Source organism: Trematomus bernacchii, unplaced genomic scaffold (genome assembly GCF_902827165.1).
Source record: "Trematomus bernacchii unplaced genomic scaffold, fTreBer1.1, whole genome shotgun sequence".
Lineage (NCBI taxonomy): Eukaryota > Metazoa > Chordata > Actinopteri > Perciformes > Nototheniidae > Trematomus > Trematomus bernacchii.
Genome location: NW_022987514.1, coordinates 257,293 through 281,440, shown reverse-complemented (window position 1 = coordinate 281,440; position 24,148 = coordinate 257,293). Strand labels below are relative to the sequence as shown.

General features: G+C 39.3%; 1 pseudogene; it reads right to left on the bottom strand.

The window, feature by feature from the left end:
- Nucleotides 1–468: 468 nt before the first annotated feature.
- The window catches only part of LOC117470576, a 43,294-nt pseudogene continuing 19,614 nt past the window's right edge, over nt 469–24,148 (bottom strand).

The following is a 24,148-nucleotide window of genomic DNA, read 5'->3' as shown; positions in this document are numbered from 1 at the left end:
CACATTGTTAAGATGTTCAAGTATAATATTCATGATGTAGTGTAAAGACACTAAAGGAAATAAGTACGATTGTAGTGTTTTAAAATGCTCATTAGAAGAAAAAAAACTGTGATTTTCATAACTCAAAGAGGGTCAAAATGTTATATTTTGTACCAAGTACTGAACTGTAATGACCAAATAACAAGACATATTTAAAGCCAACTTTTTTGATTATATATAAACCATTTAAAGTGCAAACATGTCAGGAATTATGCTGTTTTTAGTCTCAAATATGGTAATTTCCTACTATCCTTTGCTTTTTTAATCATACTAAAGGGAATATTTATGTTAAAAGTTAAGATTGGGAGAGATCATTAACTCAAAGAGGGACATATTGCCCCTTTTCGTACAATGATTTAGAGCAGGGGTGTCAAACTCAAGACCCGGGGGCGAAATCCGGCCCGCGACTTTATTTTATGTGGCCCGCAAGAGCTCTGAAAGAAGACAATACGTTTATTATACGGTTACATGCCGCTTTACAGAAGCACGTTGCCCATAAACTACATGAACCATAATGCATCTCATTGTGTGACATGCGCACTGAAGACACTTGCAATCATTTGTCCTAAACTTCTGCTTTCAGACGTAGTTAATTATGAAGTTATCAGATAATAATCCAACGCAGAGGCAATAATGTAATATAATTCATTATTTTATATATTATATATTTATATAGTCTTAAAGTTACAACCGGCCCTTTGAGTGAACCATAATGTTAATGTGGCCTATGATGACATTTAGTTTGACACCCCTGATTTAGAGCATCAATGGCTAGTTGACAAACAAAATTGACAGTAATATAATTTTCTGATAATACATTTATAATTTTAAGTAACTTTTTATGCAAAAATGGCAGGATGTGTTTCTAAATCTCAAATTTACCAATTTCCTTCTATTCTTTACATTTTATCGTCGTAAGTGAATATTTATGTTAAGTTTTTGAGAGATCCTTAACTCAAAAAGGGTAATAAGTACCAGTAACTGTTTTTTTTTAACCGTCAAAAGTCTTTCATTACCAAGATAATCCATATATAGTTAAAACCATTTTTTAAAAACTATTACAAATTATTGTGCAGCATTCATTTTGATTTACAATTAGAAATGTCAACATAATGGATGTAGATTCAAAATATTGGGTACAGCCCATAGACTGTATCTATGGTACAGCCGTATTATACGTGGTTAATTAAGATCAATATCCTTACGCCTTCTGGACAATATTCATTAATATGCAGGACATTATTCCAGAGATAAATACCGGACATAATTGAGGATTTATCAATTAATTAGCACTAAAAATGTACCTTATTGTTTCCTGTTTTGTGGGAACTTGTTTAAGAAATCATTGGTGACAGAAAATCTGTGATTTAACGTCACCGGATTATTTAAAAACTGGTTAATTAACAGTATAACAGTCCCAGTGTGTGTGTGTGTGTGTGTGTGTATGTATGTGTGTGTGTGTGTGCGTGTGTGTGGCGGCAGCCTTGTGAAGGTGTTACTACGTCTCCGGTTCGATGGCTGTTGCCGCGGAAACGATTTTCGTGTGCTGGTTAAAGATGGCGTCGAAGGCCTCGTCTCTGTGGATCATCGCGCCGAACACCATCGGCTGCAACAAGACGGGAAGTGAGTTCAATTCAGAGGTAATAATACTTTACTTAACATGTAATCTATCAATTAAATGTATGTATACAATATAACTGGAGGGAACACAGGGATTTCACCCTAACCCAAGGGAAAAACCCCAGAAAGGCGTGCAACAAGACATCACTATGTATTACTCACGCTTCTATTGGCTCGCGCTCCGACACATTGTACGACGTGAGAGGACTCTTTAAAGTAGAGACACTACATACTGATATACACCTGGACATCAGCAGGAGAGGACTCTTTAAAGTAGAGACACTACATACTGATATACACCTGAACATCAGCAGGAGAGGACTCTTCAAAGTAGAGACACTACAGATGGAGCATCTTATTTCAGACTCCAGCTTACAGCTTCCTGCCTACTACCAGCCAGTTACCTGCCTAAGACCTGCCAAAGACCAGTATCTGGGAATGTTAAGCCCTCCCACTATTTTCCAAGAGGGCGTTGCCAGATTTTCAATTTCAGGATTTAACCAGGAGATGGCGCTATATATTAAATAACTATGGCCAAACTAAGACTTAGTTTTTCACAAGAGAAAATGCAGATATTATATAAAAAACTAAAGTTAAAATCTTGTTTTTAATGCCCCAAGAGCAATAAAAACACTTGTTAAAAAAATCCTGAGTGAGGCTTTCATAAATTGCATTTAGCTGACGCTTTTATCCAAAGTGACTTACTATTTAATAAATGATAAATGATTATTCATAACAAATATGAGTGATGTGTGATTATTATTCATGCTATATACTGATATAGGGCTAAGTAAGCAATCAATCCTGCAAAGTAACCCTTAGTTCCCTTGTTCAATATATTTATTCAGACAATGTGAGTAGAAATACAGAAATTCTGCTCCCACCTAAGGCCAACGTTGCAATATTACAAAATTTCCCTAAAAACTTACCAAAACGTAAACATTTTTAAAACTCTTTTATTTGCTCCAGAGGCCAGGGATTAAATTGGGATTTGATATGTGGGGGGGCTCTGTTAGAAGGTGCGACGGGGGAGGGGAGAGAGAGTTAGACGCTCGTGAATTGTCAACGGGGGGGGGGGGTTGACATCAGAGCATCGTCCTATGGGCTTAGCCCCGGACAGGTACAACAGGTATTCACTCAGAGGGGGGTAGGTACTAAATGCCACCCATTTACATGTAGGCAAACAAAATCAACATACAGTAGGGGGGTGGGGGATGGTGAACGGTATGGTCAATGTTTGTAAACACAATCCCCAGGATGTGTCCTTATCAAACCAAAATAGAAAATGCAGATATTACACTCAGACATTGGAAAAGTCTATGTTAAAAAGCCTCAGTCACCTTAATTCATGTAATAAAAACATCTCAGGTCAGTAACACTGAAAGCTAAATGTGCAATATCATGTTCAGCTATGTTACTATTTATAATGTTATTGTTGTTTCAACAGAAGATGTTTTTCTTTATATTGAAGTTAAATGCATCAATCTGGTGCACTTTGAGGTCAAAATTAAGAGATTTATGGATACCGCTGGAAAAAGCTGCATATGCCGAGCCTGTACGTAGCGCTGTAACTTCCTCCACAAAAGCAGCCTTCTGTTTATTCAACATGGTGGGGGCCGAGGGAACCGGGCAGAGTTTTTCGCCGGTCAACGTGTGTGAAAGTTTAAATCTTCCTTATTGAGCTTTAAAACAAATGAATAACGACTATATATAATAATAAAATAAACACCGGCTGTTGTTATGCCTGCTGTAACGTTAAATTACTCCGTTCTCCGCTTAAGTAATTATGCCGTTACAAGCTTCATAGTTGTATTTATCATCTAAATTTGGCGAAACAAGTTTAATATTCTAATAAATAATATATTAATAAGACTTTGTTTATTTGAAATCAGATGAAAACAAACTGTAACGAACCCTGCCGTGTTATCTATGATAAAAGCATGGTGATGGCAATAAATGCATTAATGAATCCCCAAAATCTACAGAATACATTTAATTTAAGGGGAGCAGTTACTGAGAAGTATATAATGAGAACTGCTACCAATGGTGGCCTATTTAGTTTATTAAGAAATACATATTTTTAGCTTTTTTTGATCTGCAGTAGGAAATGGAGCGGACCTGCAGAGAGTAGCGACAGAGAAGGGCTGGTCCAACCTGATCTGTAAAGTGATCTAACTAAGTGCTATTCATATTCTTGACGGGAAGTGCAGTGTAAATGGGGGGCCTATAGCCTATGCATTTGAAAAGCAATATAAATCACACAGTTAGTATACAATAGGCTTTAAAAGCACCATCGATAACCATTGCCCTTCTCCTATTCAAACTGAGAAACCTGAGAAATTTGTGGGTGATATGTTCATGGCCATGTTGCCATTTGACTCATATGAGAACATGGTCAAAATCACCAACTGGAGGGGGAGCAAAGGGAAAATGCCTCTTCCCCTCAATGTGAGGCAGACACTTGAGTCCAGTGTCTCCCGTCGGTTCCCAGGCCTGACCACGGACCAGTGGCATAACATTAGGAACCGGGTAAACGAGAGACTGAGGAGCCCACGAAAAACGGATCCAGAAACACCTCGCCCTGGTTTCCGCCACAGATAGGCAAACTGTAGATAGGCCAAAGATAGGCATACTGTAGATAGGCCGCAGATAGGCATAGTTTGTTAAATATAGGACCATAATATTATATATTAGGAATTTTTGTAGATTATTTTGTTAAATAAAAACATGGTGATGTTTTATAATATAATATTAGGATTTATTGTAGATTATTTTGTTAAATAAAAACATTGTGATGTTTTATAATATAAGATTAGGATTTATTGTAGATTAATTTGTTAAATAAAAACATGGTGATGTTTTGTAAATGTATGATCCTATCTGAAAAAATATTAATACTCCTAAAATAAATGGTAGACATATCAAATTGTTTCCTCTTTGTATTTGTTTTATTATTTTCTCATCTGTGATGGATAAAGAAAGTAATCCAAAAGTAATCTAAAAGTAATCTGATTACGTTACTTTTTTAAGACACGTAACTGTAACTGTATTCGGATTACTTTCAGAGCCATGTATTCAGTAATCAGTAACTGATTACATTTACAAAGTAACCCTCCCAACCCTGTTCATATCGCAATATATTCCAGAAGTCTGAAATGCAAAATGTTAGAAATTAAAATGTTTAATGTTTAATAGCATTATTTAGTCTAAAACATACCGTCAGTTTAAAAGCTGTTTTATTGTGAAAAACCCGGAAGTTCTCATAAAATCTCAATGCCAAGCTTTTATTCTGAAAATCCTTCATATCCGGTTATGACGTCAGAAGGAGTTACCGTAAATGAGAGCTGCCGTAAAAGTGTTTCTAGGATTTCTAAACGAACTATTACAGCAGCTATTATAAAGCATTAAATAAAAAGTCATGAAAGAGATAAGGAGGAGAAAAGGTTTAAGGAAGTAAGCAAGGAATACAGAATGTCGAAATCCTCTGTTTCACGCGATGAAGACAGAGGACGGCAGTCCCCCAATCTACACAGCGGGAGAACGAAGATCATAAAGCTGATCGGAGGAGACATCACGATCTTTCCCACATTAGTGCAATTCACCTATACTTAACCCCAAATAAAAGAACCCAATAAAAACAGTTGTTAAATAATAGTGAAGTCACGTTGTAATAATAACTCATCTCTCGGTTTGAGTGTTCTTTTTCTGCTCTTCTGACTATTTCTCATTATGGGGAAAAATAACACCCAGGGTCCTGATCGTTTTAATGAAGTTGAATACAGAATATTCATATTTGTCAGTGATTTCATGTCAATTCCGCGAACATAAACATAAATAATCGTGGTGAAGATGATGATTAAATTAGGATTACAAATCGGGAGAGCTGGCTGCATTTCCTATCGTTCGTTTTTTTCGACTAAACAACATTATTTTGTTAAATAACAACATGGTGATGTTTTGTAAATGATTACATGTCTTATTTAGCACAGACTATGATCCTATCCGTGACATATGGATCTTAACAAAGATCCGCTATACATTAATACCAGACATATTGTACATCCAGTTTACTGTATCGAAGTTGATTTCACATGAGCTCCAGTGTGGAACCCCACTGCACCCCCTGGTGGATCAATGATCCATTGCAGCTGGCTTCACAATAATTAAATGTATTTATCACGGGGGCGGTATCAAGTCAGACTGGGGGCCGGCTCTTCATCACGAACCGATCACGGGCCGATCACGGACCAATCACGGACCAATCACGGACCAATCACGACCCTCGCGTTTCAAACTGTCTGAAATAAGATGCTCCATCTGTAACTACTGATATACACCTGAACATCAGCAGGAGAGGACTCTTTAAAGTAGAGACACTACATACTGATATACACCTGAACATCAGCAGGAGAGGACTCTTTAAAGTAGAGACACTACATACTGATATACACCTGAACATCAGCAGGAGAGGACTCTTTAAAGTAGAGACACTCCATACTGATATACACCTGAACATCAGCAGGAGAGGACTCTTTAAAGTAGAGACAATACATACTGATATACACCTGAACATCAGCAGGAGAGGACTCTTTAAAGTAGAGACACTACATACTGATATACACCTGAACATCAGCAGGAGAGGACTCTTTAAAGTAGAGACACTACATACTGATATACACCTGAACATCAGCAGGAGAGGACTCTTTAAAGTAGAGACACTGCATACTGATATACACCTGAACATCAGCAGGAGAGGACTCTTTAAAGTAGAGACACTGCATACTGATATACACCTGAACATCAGCAGGAGAGGACTCTTTAAAGTAGAGACACTACATACTGATATACACCTGAACATCAGCAGGAGAGGACTCTTTAAAGTAGAGACAATACATACTGATATACACCTGAACATTAGCAGGAGAGGACTCTTTAAAGTAGAGACACTACATACTGATATACACCTGAACATTAGTATAATAGGGCCCCTTTAACTTGTAACAGTATTTTTACACCGTAGAAATCCATTCCAGGCTCTCTTGTTATTTGCACATTTGTTTTATATCTTAATTTAACTCATTCACTTCCACATTACATCAGATCATAGCGCCCTGTCTTCTCGTACCTTTGTTGTGGACGGCGTTGCGATGGAGATGCCGCTCCCTGACCCCGGCAGCACGGACAACACTTTGTACTGAGAAGAGAAAAAACACAAACATTTAAAAAAAACTAATTTGAAAACAAAACAACAAGAAAAACAAACTCTGATTGACCTTTATATATCAGTATAGAATACTTGATTTTAAAATGTTAGTAAATAGTGAAAAATGTTCATCCCGGTTCCTCAAAGTCCAAGATGATGTCTTTCAATGTTTTGTCACTAGAAACAACAAAGATTTTCACTTGTTTTAAATATTTAATATTGTTCTAACTTATTTATTTTTATATTTGTGTGCCGAAGGCGAGAGGGGTCTGCCTGCAGGCTCCACTCTCAGGACACCTCCACTCTCAGGACAGGAAGTGACGATTCTGACGAACACGTTTTTCCCCCACCACCGAAGGACTCGTCTGATGGAAGTTTTCAAATCACAATGGAGACTCATCTCGGAGGTGATGAGTCCGCTCACCATGCACTTTGGGTCGGCCTTGGTCAAGCCCTTTTGACCCCCCCAGCCTGGTTCCTTGTAAAAGTTGACTTAGCCATTTTTCGCTCAAATGACACCATGGAGGAATGTAACAGGAGTTGACAGGGGACTCTGCCCGCCTCACGAGTGCCTATTTTTTTTTTTGGCTATTTCACCCGGTTCCTTCTACCGGGGACACTGCCCGGTCTCGGGTGTCCCCCCACGGCCTGTGTCCAGCCGTTTCCCCACCCCCACTCATCCATATATTAACGGATTTTGACCATTTTTGTTGCATTTTTCTCCTCTCCTCTCACTGATCGAATGGCAAACGCGACCCACCATCGGAGGGCCTCTGCCGGCCCGGCCTAGTGCCGGTGCTCTGGCGGTCGGTTCTTCCTAACTGCGGGTTCGACTCTGATGGCCGGGAGGGTGTGCTGCGTTGGGGTGGGGGACTTCCCCCACTCTGCGTGTCTCTTCCTTCCCGGGCCGCCCGATATGAACCGTGACCAAGACGCACCGTCTGACTCAGGGGTCCCACCACGGGTCCCACAGCGGGGTGGAGGTTCCGGGCTGGAACCTCCGCCGCACTGCACCCGGCAAACATGGTTGTTTCTCGAACCCTCCACTGTTGTCTAGCGGCTGTGACTAAAATACAAGATGTCGTTATTTATATATATAATAAGTGTCAGTGCGATTTTATTTTGTATTAGTGTGCATTTCCTGTTTGGAAAGTGGCGCTGTACTGTGAGTAAACCATACAAGGTGTCCCTATTTATATAGGGACACCTTGTATACGATTTTATTTTGTATTTGCGTGCATTTCCTGTTTGGAAAGTGGCGCTGTACTGATAGTGGAGATTTTATTTTGTAATTCTTAGCGTGCACTTCCTGTCCTGAGAGTGGAGGTGTCCTCAGAGTGGAGGTGTCCTGAGACTGGCGCCTGCAGGCAGGCTCCCATGCCGAAGGCAGTGCTGCCCCTGGCCAAATTGGGGCCCTACGCAACATTTTGTCAGAACAAACCTTCTGGATGTCGGTGATGTCGGCCAGTTTGATGACTTTGTTCCTCTTGGAGGATCCAGATCTGGAGCTGGAGCTCTCAAAACACAGATGACTGAAAACACAGAGGAACAAACACGGATCCAGTTTTACACGTTTCACAGTATTTATTCTGCACTTTTGTTTTTTTAAATGCAACACAGTAAAGTTTGGGGAAATTTGACAATTATTTCTGATCTTCTATAAATACTACTGCCTCAGCTTGATCTCAAAACTTTAAGTATTTCAGTCTCCCTCCTCATCTGTGTTCTGTCTGAAAACATTGTGCGGGAACAATAATCAATGTGAACAGGAAGTGAGGGACTTACTTCTCGGTGACGTAGAGGTATCCGTTGCGGATGTAGTCAGTGGGCGACTTCCTGTCTCTGTTGATAAGGCAGCAGCGCCAGCCGCTCTCACACACTGACACACAAAGAGTCAAACATCACTACATGCAGGAGGGTCAGGGAGCTTCTTGTGGGAATGAGGGCGTTTCCAGTGCTTTTAGACTCAATGTATTTACTTTTAAGGGTCATACATGTATAAAGACATTTGTATTTTTCATTAGAGGTTCATTTATGTCACTGTGAAGCAAAGAAACAAATGCAAATAAACGGACGGGACAAAAATACCAATAAACAAATCAAGAAATTCAAATAAACAAAAGCAACAAACACAAACACATATCTTGAGTTCCTGCCCACCTGTCAGGGGGCGCTCGCTCTCCTGCAGGTTGAACACTTCGTGGAAAGCTCCTCTCTTGGTGCTGCTGTATCGCCCTCCGTCTTCATCCCGGCTCGCACCGAGAGGAGCCGCCGGGCCGACGCTGCCCCGCCCGCTGGTTAACGTGACCTGGAGGGGGGGGGGGGGGGGATACTAGCTTTAAAAATCAGCAGCAAGAGAGGATCTGTGGGAACGTCCTGAACATCACTGTGAGACGAGTCTATTGTTGTTCCATCCAATGGATGCATTATCAGAGCGGCGTGTTAATCACACTAATATGGATTTGACAGCTATGTTCGCTTCACAGAGTATCTTTTCCAGAGTAGATTGATGAAAATAGTGCTTTTTGAACATGAAAGACTATTCCCAGTTATGCAGAGCTTAGTATAATTGTAATCTAACCTTTAACCCGGACAACTCAGATGTGTTCAGAGCTCTTCACAAGATCCGAACCATAAGGGTCACCTTCCTTTGTTTCTGTTGTTAAAAATGTGGCTCAAATCTTGACAATGTCCTGAAGACTTAAGGATGTTTAGAGTCTTACAAAAAATGTAACGTTGGTGGTGAAGAGAAGAAGAACCAACTTCAATATTTGTTTACCTGACACAAAATTGTACCTAAAAACTAAAAAAGATGTTGATACAAACCGTTTAACATTAGTTTGGAAACATGAACATTTGGTAGGATCTAAGAGTGACCTGAGGATGGCCGCCAGAGGAAAGGGGACATTAACATATCAAGAAGAACAATTCTGGTGATCATCAATGTGTAGAAGTTTTTACCTTTATTACAAACCTGAAAGAAATTGAGTAAAAGAGGCAACATTTGACGTATAGGTTTATGATATCTCAAACTAACACCGTCACAAACTCTACCAGCAGCTGACAGGAGGGGCATTAGTGGCACTACTTATCTAACTACAATAAACACTGCTGATCTCCACCACACGCACACACCACACACAACGACACACACTACACACACACACAACACACACACACACACACACACACACACACACACACCACACAACACACACACACACAACACACACACACACACACCACACACACACACACACACACACACACACACACACACACACACACACACACACACACACACACACACACACACACACACACACACACACACACAACACACACACACACACACACACACACACACACACACACACACACACACACACCACACACACACACCACACACCACACACACACACACACACACACACACACACACACACACACACACACACACACACACACACACACACACACACACACACACACACACACCACACACACACACACACACACAGATCCTACCTGTTCAGACTCAGACAGCTGTGAGAGAAGAACAAATGCAAACTGAAAAACCAGGAACACCAGAAACCAGCTGCTGGGACCAGTAAGAACCAACGGAGGATGGAGTACTCCTTTATTTGAAGTAGTAATATTACAAGTCATTTTGTGGATGTATTTGAAGTATTTTGTCTATTTTTTCAGGATATTTTCTACACATTTTCTGGATATTTCAGAGTGTGTACTGACCCTCCTGGTGAGCGTGGAGCCGCCGTGCTCCTTCAGCTGCAGGTCGGTGGGCAGGTGGGTCCAGATGATGAACGGCGTGTCGAAGCGCTGCCTCAGCTTCGGACAGCTCTTGAAGAGGAAGTCGATGACGAAGAACTTTATACCTGCGTACACACCTGGGCAGAGAGAGACAAGTCAGAGACACTGAATCTCTAATTCAATCTGTTGTTCAACTTAATACAATGCACAGAAATGTATTAAATCCTTGGAGTTAAGATGCACGGTTACTCAAACATTCAATCAAAGTTTTGGCTTCCTACAAACTTAAAAAACATCATCAACTGCGATATCATCATATAGGCCCAATCCCAAACCGCCCCCTACACCCTACCCCTACACACTACCCCTCCGTTTGCGCGTTCGCGCGGAGAGTCCGCCACATTAAGTGCTGTTCCAAAACAACGAGTGTGGAGCGGTGTGGAGGGGGAGTGGGCTATCAAGCCCTCAAACAGCGAGTCTGCAGCGGTGCTGACTTGAGACTGGTGACCGGAGTCACGCTGTGTGTGTCCGTCAGGAAACACGCTGTTTACAAGTAGTTCCAGCAAACATCCACTGATACATTGCGATGTTAACAACCTCATGATAACCTCATATTTTTTTTAACTTAGGGTCATACCTGTGGTTAGTCTAGATTAGAAAAACGTAAATTTGTGCATTTTATTATAAAGTTGTGTATATTTACAGACTGTTGCAAAAACTAAGAAGCTTATAAACATCAGGTTTAAAACTAAAAGAGCTTTACAAAAAAGTAACACAATGAAAGATGTTTGGAGTTTTATTTGAGTTCTTAATTTACATTTTTTGTCAAAGAGATGCTGATTTGAAACCGTTGTTACATACAGTTACGGCATTTCCTGTTTCTGCCGGAGAGAGGGGAGTTTGTCCCAAAGCTTGCCGCTGTATTTACTCCCTCCATCTGACAGGAGGGAGCCTCGTTGAGCTGCGAGTGTGGCTACAGACGGAGTTCACTCCGCCACGGAGGGGTAGGGTTGAGGGGGTGGTTTGGGATTGGGCCTTAAACACTGATCAGATCGGCTGCATATTAAACTAGGTGCTTCCTAAACTAATAACCAGCCACCAGGGGGCGCTTGGAATAAGGAAACTTTGCAGCAGAGAGAAGAAGAGTAAGATACAAAAGTGTAGGAGGGCAAAACTAAAATGCACTGAATTCAGGTGAAGAAAAACGTCATGTTAAATCCTATATAGATCCAAATATGCGTTATTTAGCAGGAATTCAGCAGTTATTAAATGCTAAATGCAACGTTCTTCTTACTTAATACGGTTGTACTTTTAGTGAGTAAACTTTAATATGCAGGACTTGTAACAGAGTATTTATACAATGTGGTATTAGTACTTTCACTTAAGTAAACCATTTTAGTACTACTTAAGTACCTGTATAAGTATGTAATATAGTGTGTGTGTGTGTGTGTGTGTGTGTGTGTGTGTGTGTGTGTCGTACCTATGAAGAATCCCAGCAGTTTGAATGGCAGCAGGCAGGAGGAGATGAAGGCCAGCCACAGACCAACGTACAGCTTCTGAGTCAACTCAGGCTGAACCCAAATGAACAAACTACACACACACACACACACACACACACACACACACACACACACACACACACACACACACACACACACACACACACACACACACACACACACACACACACACACACACACACACACACACACACACACACACACACACACACACACACACACACACACACACACACACACACACACACACACACACACACACACACACACACACACACACACACACACACACACACACACACACACACACACACACACACACACACAGTATTACATTTCTGTCCACGCACCATCATTCCTCTCTGAGGTGGAGCAAACTGTGTGACTCACTTCTTGATTTTCTCCAGTCTGTTCGCCATCCTGCCAAACAGGTTCTGTGGCACAAAAGGAACATCTTTTAATAATAATAAGAAGAAGAAGTTTATTTAGTATAGCACCTTTCACAGCAATACAATTCACAAAGTGCTTCACAAGAAAGAACACAAGTTTAAAACTAAGACCATAGAAACATGAATACAATAACAACATGAGGCAGAAATGTAAGGTCAACATAAAAACAAAACACAGACCACGTAGAGTCCCGAAAGAAACAAACATAAGAACAGAACACATCACATCTCAAGTAGAAAAAAAGCCAATGTAAAAAGATAGGTCTTCAGTTGTTTGTTTGCAGTGAATCTGTCTGAGCTGTCACACGCTGACGTAGCTCCGCTGAATTCTCCGTCCCGTCTCACCTGAGCTTTCTGAGCGACGTCCAGAACCAGCGTGAACTTCTCCGACACCGTCAGGTCTTCTTTGGGAGGCTCCTGGAAAACAGAGGAGACAATAAGGAGATACAAACTGACACATGTCAATCATCTACACAACTAGTGACCATTACAACTTCCCCAGTTAATTACTCACATTAAGAAATATACCTTATGTTTGTATGAGAACTTCCACAACTAACATGTTTTTGTATTGAAACCAGGCATAACCTTATCATATATTTGTTATTACTGTATGCATACCTTTCAAGAACAGAAATCTAAAAAAGTCAGGTCTAAGAAATACAATATAGAAAAACTTAGGTAGAGTACATGAAAGTTCCTTAAAATTGAGTAAATGTACTTAATAACAATGCAAGTTACATTAAAATGTTATGTTTTTGAATGCAAATCTGGTATTATTTTAATAAATATGAGTTAATTTGAATACTTTTCAAGAACAGAAATCTGAAAAATAAGTAACACAGGTCATTTGAATTTCAAGGACATATAGAAATGTATGTAAAATACCCTAAACTACCTCAAAATTGGAATAGGTTACATGGAATTTTTTATATTAAAAAGGCACAACCGTTTTTAATACCAAATTTGAATACAAATGAATTATTTGTTAATTAAAAACCTACTTTTCATGACCATTCAAAGTAATTCCACTATTTAACATGACATAACATTAAATGACGTCCCACAGCCACCAGGTGGAGCTGTTAGTCTGTCAGACTAACTTCCTGTTCACCTGTCCAGGTAGCCTGTCAGGACACTTTCAGATTTTAAATGGATATTTCTTTTCATGTTGAAGATAAATCACAGAGAGATTTCTCACCACGGGCTCGGAGACTTCAGGTACGATGCTCCACTGGATCCTCCAGCCTCTGAGAGCAGTGCATCATGGGAACACACAGGTAGATATGAGATCATTTCACACTGTCTAAATATATCTGTGTGTCAAAGATTTTGAATTCAAGCTGCTCAGAATCATTGGTTCATTTTTAAAACACGGTGAGGCTTCGAGTGGATGAAAAGTTACCTATCTGTCAAGAATGGAATAAAAAACATCTATTAAAACCTGACTGAAGTACTTTACTCCATTTTACACTCTTAAACACATAGTTACCCCCTTTCTATTTCCCATTGAGTAGTTTTAAAGAACATACGAGTTATAAAGTTACTTATAAAACGGACAAGCCAAATCAAGCAATCTGATTGGTTCTTAGCCGTGATATACTGAGCGTATACCACGGGTAGAATTGTAAGTTACTTTTCACAACAAGTCAGTATCCCTCCGCGTCTGAGAAAAACTGTATACAGTTGGGCTGAAAAGCAAACTGCCTGCAGTTTGCTTTTCAAACTGGAACAAGAAAGCAGTGGAGAAGTAACGGGGCAGAAACCCTCCTTTTTACGCAGCGGTCCAGACATAGACATCAAACGGCAAAAACATATTCAGTGTGCAGCTCCTTTGGCATTAGGGCAGGGATATTTAGATACTTTCCAAGGTTTGACATAATGAATTGTGCTACTTTTAAAGCAAGCAACGATGTTTTCAAATCTGTAATCAAAAAGGTCCGCAAAAACGCTATCGACCAATCAGATTGCTTGATTTGACTTGTCCGTTTTATAAATATATTTACATTTCTTCCGTTACGAAACAAACTTACAGAGCATAAGATGGAAACATTTAAGATTAACTTCGACCTCCGGGGGTGTCTTACTATGGAGGAGTGGATTGAGCAGTGCCTATCTCCAGAACAAAAAGCACCTAAACGACGACATGCAGAGCTACGTGAAGAGCAGGTAGACCAACTGGAAAAGGATCACCATTCAAAAGCTTTCTGATGCGGGTCTTGAAACAAAGCAGAGAAATTATGACCGTTAGTGGCCACAGGTGTGAAAGCTCTCTCCAGAGCTACTGGAAGCCGAATCTCGGGGACCGGAGAAAGTGGAGCAATATTCTCGCCACGCCAAGCAACAGCCTAGAACAACCTCAACCTATACAAGTAACCACGTAAGCCATGCTACTGATGCTGGACAGGTTTTCAGTGGGTGCACAATAAACGGCAACATACAAATTAATGTAAATAAATAGCCAAATAATGGATCAACGCTCTCTGTCTAATATGTTCGCTAGCTGTTGTTAGTGTTGTTGCATAGCAACCACCTCGCACTATGTTTTGTGCAGAAGGCAACGGACGGACTATTTTATTTTGAACATCATTATTTAATAATAACAACTATTTAAATTAGAGTGTGTATTTTTCATTCATATTGCCACACTTGGTAACCGTTTTATAAAAGCAATAGCTCACTTCAGGCCGTGATATATGGCCATTATATCACAGTTAAGGGGGTTGTCGACCCTCTGCTTCGCGTCGGGCCGAACCACGCCCCTTAACTGTGATATAATGGCCATATACCACGGCCTGTCGTGAGCTATTGCTTAAGTATACCGGGATCTAAGTACCCTAAACGAGCCAGAATCAACAGCTCATGAATGGAGTGTCTGAGAAATAGCTGTAACTAACAATTATATTATTCAATTGATTGTTATCATAAATCCCAGATAACAGTGCCAATATCCTACCAGTTCCTCACAGGTGATGTGTTCAAATGTCCTGTTTTTTCAGTAAAAATTCCAAAGATATTCAGTTTAATATGATATCAAACATAAAAGCAGTGAATCTCTATATTTTTGTTCGAGGTGTTATCGCGTGTAGGTGTGATATCACAGATAGGTGTGATATCACACCTACACGCGATAACACCTCGAACAAATGGGCTCATTAGCATATCAAATGGGCTCATTAGCATAATTAGTGGGGGATGTGACCTGTCACTTTTTATGCATACTAATGTCATGGAAGGGGTATCAGTACTACTACTTCCATGGATCCTGGACATTGGAACAGTCCTTCGGCGGGACTCGATGACGAAGCATCCTTGAAATAGTGGCTCTGGAGCAGCTTTCCTCGACATTGAGAAACACCCACTGTCTCTGATTGGAGCCGTGTGATTGGCTGTAGGAGAGAGAGGGGCGGGGCTTACACTGACCTGGCGATAAGATAATTTAAAGAGAGGCGGACGATGGCGAGGAACAGGAACATCGGGACGGCCCAGCCGTGCCACGCTGCATACATGTAGACCTGCAACACACACACACACACAGACATTTTGAAGGTGTCTTTATATACAGGGTTCTTACACCTTTTCCAAAGTCAAATTCAAGCACTTTTCAAGCATTTTCAAGGTACATTTTCAAGCTTTTCAAGCATCTTACAGCTGTTGTAAATTACATATTTATATACACATACTTATACTCAAATGATTATTTCCCTACCTCACATTAAATCAGATGTTCTTTATGCTATAAACAACCACATGTGTGTTTCATAATAGCATTCTACATGAGGATGAAAAATTAAAAATGTTAGAAAAGAAAACTAAGTTTAATATTTCAAAATGAGTGACCCATCTGTACATAGACTGGGCATCCCATATAACCTGGCTGAGCCAATATAAAACAATCAGCCAAATAACTTTTCAATATATTATTGATTACTATTTTTGAGGTACTTTTAGGTTGGCAGTAAACACAAGTCAGAGGTAAATGGTGTACTTTTCCTCCACTACATGTATTTAATACCTTTAGTTACTTTACAGATCTGGATGAATGATGTGAAATATAATCAAGTGTTAAATCAGACTTTAGTTCCACCTGGAGTAAATTCAGAAGCTACTCTGTAGTATACAAAGTCATTCAAACTAGCTGCACCTTTACCAGCTTTGAGAACACTTTCATGATCAATCATTATAAAACATATCATATACAATTATTAGGGATGCTCCGATCGCCAATTTTGGGGCCGATCGCCGGAATCAGTATCGGCCGATACCGATATCGCTCTCTCCCCCCCTCTCTCTCTCCTGACAGCCCGTCAGTATCTCCTGCAGCTCACTGATCCAGTAATGAGCGACCCGACAGTGAAGAATACATATATTTATAACTAGTTTAGCTTGTTCCAGAGGTAGATAAAATAGCTAAGTGTGTTAGGTCTAACTCTTAATGTGTGTTCTGCTCCGTTCACCGGTCCGTCACAGCGGGTGGAGCTGCAGGATTTCTGCTTCACACACACGTTGCATACCGCTATTTTATTGTCATTTTCGGACACTTAAAATACTGCCAGACTAGTGAAGCCATTTTGGCGAGCTTGTTTTGCCGCGCACAGAGAAAAGTGTAATGTATTTTACATGCAACGATAGCCTAATCTAAAATGCTATACTATGGCGTACCTTTCGTGTGGTGTGTGGCTCGTCAACGCAGACTCTCGCATCGTTATTGTTGCACACTTTGCATGAGGCTACTCTTGGGCTTCGCTTGACCCTCGTCTTAGCCATGGCTTGTATTTGTCTTCTGCTAGCCAACGCTCGTTGAAACGGCAACCTCCTGGCATACTGTCATCTATCACTCTCATCAGAATGCCCAGGTCACACACGTAACAAAAACACTTGCCGGTCACGCGCATTGCGCGGGAAGGTCGGAGCGGAGCTGTTTTATGTAAAAGCGAAGCAATTAAGCGCGCTCCGACTTCTTTATTTTCTTTTAATCTAAAAAGCGAAGTAAAGCATTTACAATTTCAAGCACTTTATCCCAAATTCAAGCACCATTCCCAAAATTCAAGCATTTTTCAAACCTTGAAAACACCTCGTACAATTTCAAGCATTTTCAAGGATTTCCAGCACCCGTACGCACCCTGTATATAGATCATTCATGTGAATGCACACTAATAGCTGAAGATGCAATAATTAAAAAGGTGTCACGAATCAAGATGAGGTCATGACTAAATAAAAAACGTATATTTATAGTCGACAAAGTATAGTTAAACTTCAAAATGAATGCTCAAAATATACATTTATCCTTCTTAAAATGTTTTGTCGAGACTGTGTCAGTAGTTATACAAATGCTCCTTTCGTCTCATTAGTATGCATAAAAAGTGACAGGTCACACCTGCTAAGTCCCGCCCCCTACTTATGCTAATGAGCCCATTTGATATGCTAATGACCTCCTTTGTTCGAGGTGTTATAACATGCAGGTGCGATATCGCACCTGCCCGTTATATCCTTATGACGTACAGGTGTCACATCCTCCCTGTAGCCCCCACCCCTCTCAGTCCACCCCCCTCACATACAGGTGTCACATCCTCCCTGTCGCCCCCACCCCTCTCAGCCCCCACCCCTCTCAGCCCACCCCCCCCCCCCTCCTGTCCGGTCAACATGTCCGTTACAGTTTAAATCTTCCGGACAAAATTAGAAAAGTGCCGGTCAAAGGTCTTCTATGTTATTTATTGAGCTTTGAAACAAATTGATATGATTCAATATTAAACAAACTAATTATAGTAGATTAATTAGCTATTCAAACGTGTACAGTAATTTACAATAACACGGGAATAATAAACGGAGCGCTCTCCCCCTCTCCTGACAACACGCCAGTATCATGCAGCTCGCGGATCCAATAATGAGTGACCCGACAGTAAAACTAAACATATCTATAACTAGTTTAGGTAGTTTGAGAGGTAATTAAAATAGCTACGTGTGATATTCTAACCTGAAGTGTGTGTTTTGTTCCGCTCACCGCATGCAGAGCTGCGTGTCGACTCGTCAGCAGCAGCTGGTCTCTCCCGTCAGATTAGACTTTACTCGCGTTTATGTCCATATCGATCAGATCTAGCTAGTTCTAGCTAATGATATGACTACCTGCTTATTAAAAGAAACCTAAACAATAAGCGTCGCTATGCAACGGGGTGAGGCCACAAAGTATAGCACAGCATTATACATTGTTTACATGCCCACCGGAACCCCGAGGCATTACCAACAGATCAACGCGCAATCAACCCATACAGGACATCTCTTTCTCCACATTATGTGTAGACATTATAATTTACTATTCTTGTCTGTCACATACTCTTTTGTCTGTCACACACTATTCTTGTCTGTCACATAAGTGGCGCAACTGATGCGGTATTGCGCTAAGGGGATATCATTTTGACCGGACATTCTGACCGGAGAGATTTAGATTTGCCGGTCTTCAGCATATTATACCGGTCATAGTCCGGTAGTTACCGGCTAACGGGAACTCTGGGGTGGAGACAATGAGGCTTGATTTGGATCTGATCTGGAAAAACTCTGGTAAGTACTTTTAACATTATAATATCATGTCATTATTTAATGTTGTTTTGTGTGTGTGGGTACAACGAAGTCTCTTTGAGAGGAAAATTATAATTTAAAGATCTTAATACCCCCTTATTGTTTAATTACTTCACACAACTATTAAAGAATCCCTATATGAAGTTACATGAGGCTACATCTACTGGAGTGCTTTTGTTTTTGTTACTAAGATACTTTTTAGATACACTTTTGAAGTGAGCAACACTTTACAACTGGTAGAAAGTTAAGTACTTTGTATGGAATTGGGTTCTCTTTAGAGCTGTTTTCAGTGAGACAATGCAGTTTCTGATAATTTTAAGTTTCAAGTTTCAAGGCTTTATGGCATATGCCCATTAGCTACAGTGTAGATATGTCAATGAAAAACATAGGTCACAGGCTCCTCCAACAGTGCACATAAAACAGATAAAATACTGCAATAGAATGTTTTGATATGACAGATTTGTGCGTAATTCTCTCACAAAGGAACTGTAAGATACACGTTTATGTATGGAAAACTTTATAACTTGGTAAAATATTCATTCATTTGTAATGAATTGAGTTTTCTTCAAGAAGCAAACTCTAAATGGAGAGTTTGTGATTTTAACACTGTTTCGATGAAACAATGCAGTTTTGATAACTTGACTTGACTAACATTACTTTTTTTAAATACATGTTTTCAGATGCTTTACTTTTGATTTCTTTCATGTTATTTTAACACATTACTTTTTTCATATTTTTCAACATACTGTGATATTTTTTTTTTTTTCTCTACTTTTTTCCATTATATTTTTGAATATACAGACATTCAACGCAATAAGTCCCACCCCAATTAGCAAATCATCCAAAACTAAGGACCCCCACTAAGACGAACAGATTTTCTTTAAGACTGTGACTCTTAAAGGCACTTTGGGATTTTAGTAAAACAATCCAGTTTTCTGGAAATAACTTAAATGATTTTTGTTTTTTCTCCTACAAAGATACTTATAGTTACACTTTAATGGATGCAAAACTTTATAACTTGGTAAAATATTCATTAATTTGTAATGAATTGAGATTCTTAAGGAATCAAACTCTAAATGGAGAGTTTGTGATTTTAACACTGTTTCGATGAAACAATACCGTTTTGATAACTTGACTTGACTAACATTACTTTTTTAAATATATGTTTTGTTAGATGACTTTACTGATTTTTGCTTTTTTCTTCCTTGCTTTTGTTTGTGTTACTAGGATACTTTTAGAGACACTTTGAAGTGTGCAACACTTTACAACTGATAGAATAGTACTTTGTAAGGAATTCGTTTTCTTGGTAGAATATAAAGTACTTTTGTAAGGAATTGGGTTTCTTAACAATCCTGCTCCACCATTAAATCACTTAATCTGCTACTTCCAGGCAAAAGCTTTTAAAACTTGCATCGTGTATTAAGTCATGTCTTGGCAAAAATGAGAGTCCTGGGTGCTTTAAAACATTTCTTAGAACATTTTGATATATTCAAACACATAATGAACTGCAATGACTCACTGCTGCATCAAATTTATTTTACACTGCTGGGAGGACAAAACTGTGAGACTCTCAGACCCTTTTGTTGTCAATCTAATTAGCCTGTCCTCATTCTAACTCAAGTAATTTAACCTAAGTGGAGCCAACCTAAGGAGTGGGCCCTACAGTCTGGGACTAGCTTACTTTTTAACATTCTACTCAAAGGGCCCGTAAATATTATCTCCGCCAATATGCTATATTAAAATATCATTTAAAAAAATAAAATAAAAAATAAAACTCATTTCATGTTGAAATGATCAAGGAAAAGCCAGTCAATGTTATGTTAACACAAACAAAAGTTCTCTTTTATATGTTGAAATATAATTTAAAAAACAACGATATAGTATTTCCAAGTCTTACTTTAGTATGGCAAAATTAAGAATAAGTCACATTAAAGTTTGTCATGATTTTCCGTAAAAAAGTCAAGTATAGTTTGTCAAAAGAATATGAAAAAATCATTGTGTAGAGTAGTATGTTGAAAATCTCAGTGTTTAACTGAACACACCTACATGTGATAACACCTCGAACAAAGGGGTAATTAGCATACAAAGGGGGGTCACTAGCATCAGTGGGGGAGAGGTGCTACGAAAATGAACTTTGAGGAGAGGGAACTTGTAAGAATTTCCAAGGCGAGAGGGGTCTTTGATAAAAAATATGAACAGAGTTATACCGACTAATTATTTACGGCGTCCCGAACGCATACCTCGTCAACCATCTGTTTACAAACTCAAAGATTATGATGGAGAAGAGATTAAGGGGACTTTTTTATGAGAAAGAGTTTAAAAAAGTGAAGGTAGTACTTTTTTCTGAACAGATTTTCTGTAAGACTGTGACTCTTAACCTGTTAAGCACCGAGCCTGTTTTTCATGTTTCAGGCTCGAAAATGACATGCCCAAAACAAATGACTACAACTTAACTTCTAAAAGGGTTATATGAATAATTTATTTTATCAAAGCAAGGTTACATCTGTGAGTTGGAGGTAGAAGTGTCAGAATCAATATAAATGTTTTTTATTTTAAAGAAAATTCAGATTTTACATAGTAAAAACTGTAAATTATAGTGTCCGTCCAAAAATTATTTTTTACAGATAGTGAAAACTACCCTTGGATGATGGGTTAGTAGACTAAAAGCTTTAGGAATCCAAAGTACAACATATAATAAGTACCCTGTATCAAGATTGATGCAAAACAAGTGAAATTTGACCTTTTTAGAGAGATTTAGCCAAAAAACCCCACTTCTGGGGTCATTTGGGTGGATTTGACCTATCTCTGGCCCCCCTTACTCGATTGGGATCGTTGACACACCTTTCTGACCGTTAGAGCCAATAACGAAGGGGGGAGGCCCACACACACACTCATTGTAAAGAGAAAAGTTGGGGGCTTCGCGTTTGAAAATCTAGGTTAGAGTGGAGCTACATTCTAGCTCTGGCATTTGGAAACTAAAACGCAGTTTTATTGCTTATGGATTATCAGAAATAATTTCAAAGAAGGCACAGATACATAGGATGAACCTATGGATTAACTGCAGCATCGTTTTATTGTTTTAATGCCATTGAAGACCAGTTTTGACCAAGGTAAGCCATGTTAGCATTTCTAGCTACTTAGCTCCACATGTTATGATGTACGCTTTCGTTTATAGCGTCGCGAATGTTTATCACTGAGTGTTGAGGAGGGCACCGTTAGATTCAGTGTCTCCAGGACACCAAAACGAGTGGTTGGTTGTGCATCTAGGATAAGTAATAAGGGAGTTATTGTGAGTTTAGGTGCCGCTTTACGTTACATGTTTTCGCTCGTGGTGATTCAGAGGCTGAGTGCTAGCATTGTGGGGTTTTTTTGAAAAAAAAAATTAAAAAGATCAGTTAGCTGAGTTTCTTCCCGTTACATGGATATAACACATTCATAGTTTTATTCAATATTAAGATTCCTTAGACGTTGTTTCCTGCAAATGACGCGTTTATCCGCCCGGTACCGGGCGGAAGGTGCGTAACAGGTTAAAGGCATTTTCTAGTAAGACAATCCAGTTTTCTGGAAATAACTTAAAAGATTTTTTTTTTTTTCTCCTACAAAGATACTTATAGTTACACTTTAATGGATGCAAAACTTTATAACTTGGTAAAATATTCATTAATTTGTAATGAAATGAGTTTCTTAAAGAATCAAACTCTAAATGAAGAGTTTGTGATTTTAACACTGTTTCGATGAAACAATGCGGTTTTGATAACTTGACTTGACTAACATAACTTTTTTTAAATATATGTTTTTTTTTAGATGCTTTACTTTGATTTCTTTCATGTTGTTTTAACACAACATTACTTTTTTCATATTTTTCAACATACTGTGATATTTTGTTTTTCTCTCCTTTTTTCCATTATATTTTTGAAAAACTACACAGTGATTTTTATCAAAATACAACATGCAACTAATACATTATACAATATTACGACTTTTTGCGATATTTTCAACACAATATACTTGTACCGTTTTCTGTAGGGCTTCAGGATATTTGGCATGTCATGCATAAAACCGGTGTCATCTTTCCTGAAACTGACGTGCTGTCCGTTTTACAAACAAGTTATCTTTCTGCTTCTTCACCCTCTGAATTTTCCTCCCCCGTCCCTCTTCCTTCAGCCATCACAACAACAATCAAGTCAGATCTGTGAAATTAAACACCTCTTCCCAAAGAGTGACTTCCCTATTGAGGGAGTGGGGCAGTAGGGCCTAACCCGATTGGCCTAATATACTAACATGCAGAACGTATGGTATGTTTGAAAAAAAGACTAACCATCTATCCAGTTCAAGCTGTCTTTAAGATGCGACATCGCGCTCTGAATTCTGGAGAGGGTGCTGCATCGGTACAGAGAAACAATCTGCAATGGATGTCGAGTCAGTCACCCCGGCCAGAGGCAACACGATTGTCTGAATGACATTCCAGAATATTTCTTCAGAAACAATTACAACGCGTTAATGAAAAGTCTTTGGCTCGCCGACTTCATTACAGTGAATGACCAGAGTCTTAATGATAAAAAAAAAAAAACATTTACACGGCTGAATGGAGGATCCAAGGCGCTTCGGAAGCTTTTCTGTACAATCTCAAAAACTGCAGATGCCTCAAGGAGAGACTTGAAAATGCCGAGCTGGATGGAGAAGAAGAAGACTAATAACCAGCGGTTGATTGAAGCCAGGGATTTTTATTTTATTTTTTTTTTTCCCGATACTTTGACTTTTCTTTAAAGTAAAATAAAAAAATGGGTAACTACTATGGAAAACAATCTGTATATATTTATCAGAATGCAGTCAATACCTGTTTAATAAGTGTGTTGTTGATGACGATTGAAAACAGAATAAGTAGTGATCCCTGTGTAAACAGAATGGCTGAAGTTTGTAAACTAGAAGACATTTTGGATATCGTTCATTCTGGCAGTACTATTCCGGGTCAT